Source organism: Limulus polyphemus, unplaced genomic scaffold (genome assembly GCF_000517525.1).
Source record: "Limulus polyphemus unplaced genomic scaffold, Limulus_polyphemus-2.1.2 Scaffold2003, whole genome shotgun sequence".
NCBI classification, from domain to species: domain Eukaryota; kingdom Metazoa; phylum Arthropoda; class Merostomata; order Xiphosura; family Limulidae; genus Limulus; species Limulus polyphemus.
Window position 1 is genome coordinate 9,547 of NW_013667613.1, and position 1,265 is coordinate 10,811.

The 1,265-nt window shown below is 34.3% G+C and overlaps 1 protein-coding gene across 1 annotated transcript in view; it reads right to left on the bottom strand.

Moving 5' to 3' along the window:
* The window catches only part of LOC106465624 (protein Skeletor, isoforms B/C-like), a gene marked incomplete at its 3' end in the record, with an annotated part of 9,927 nt that overhangs the window by 8,332 nt on the left and 330 nt on the right, over nt 1-1,265 (bottom strand). The window lies entirely within an intron of this gene.

Genomic DNA, 1,265 nt, shown 5'->3' on the forward strand with positions numbered 1-1,265 from the left:
ATATGTCTGGATTAAAGTATACTTTGCTAATTTTCGAAATTCCATTTTGATGTTCTACACGTATTTTGACACTAATGTTAACCGATGTCAGAAAATAGTCATAAAGTTGTGTTAAGCTTTTTACTTGGGGTTAAAATTAGATACGTCATCAACTATCTCACATAAGCTTGTATTGATTTGCCCCCACGTTCGAGTAAGTCTATAGACTTTAGCTTGTTGTATGCTATTTGGTAACATATATGCAACAATAGCTTGTAGACTATCCTTGGAACAACGCAGCACTGAAGCATGACTAAGCAACTAAGTCATTTAAAAGAACTGGGCAAAACCCTTTTCACAATCGTTCTCACATTTCTATAGGTAAGTCTCAGATTATCCACTTTCAACATGTGTTCTGACTTAGCCTAGGGGTCCAAATGCAGATATTTTTTATATAAAAAGCACATTCCTTAATCCTGAAGGTTAAAGGTAAAACCGCTGTAAATCACAATGAACACTTTATATTTGTAACGAATTTATCATTATGTATTTTTAATATGAACGTTGTTTGGATTGAATTTGTATTTAGAAATATGCGTGACTTTTAATATCAGATGTGTTGCATATAACGAATTTGTTATATATTTATTTTAATGTCAACGTTTGTTTCGAATAAGTTTATGTTTGAGGGTGTGTATAGCTTACCGTGTTAGTTACGTATGGCGAAACTCCCGCCAATTCTCTAAGATTGTAGAATATTCGTGAACACAAAAATCAACAATATATCCACTTCCGTAACCAGTATTATCAGAAGTTTCTAGAAAATGTGTCTCGCCTATAAAAACAGAGAACACAGAGACAAGTCTACTAGAAAACTGTTATGACCGTGTAAGCTATAAACTGATTTTGCTAACCCTTATCAACCGGAAAATATGACATTTGACCAGGAACAGTTATACATTTCGAACGTCAGCGAGTTCTCTTCCAAAGTGAGTATCCTTCTAAAAATATTGCTGGTTTCTCATCGGACATTAGTGGTTTTATGGAAATATTATTTTACTTCGATGGTCCAACACTTCAGTGCCTGACAAAGCTAGGTAGCCTCCCGATAATTGTACGTACATCGACTTCAAACTAACTCGTTGGATTTCAAGGAGATTGAACTAGGAAGACGATTTTAGGTTTTTTTGCAAGTTAGTGAAATTTCTGTTTATGAATCTTAGTTTGTAATAATTAATCGCAATAGTTGCCATTGTGTGTATGCGTGTGTGTGTGTGTGTGTGTGT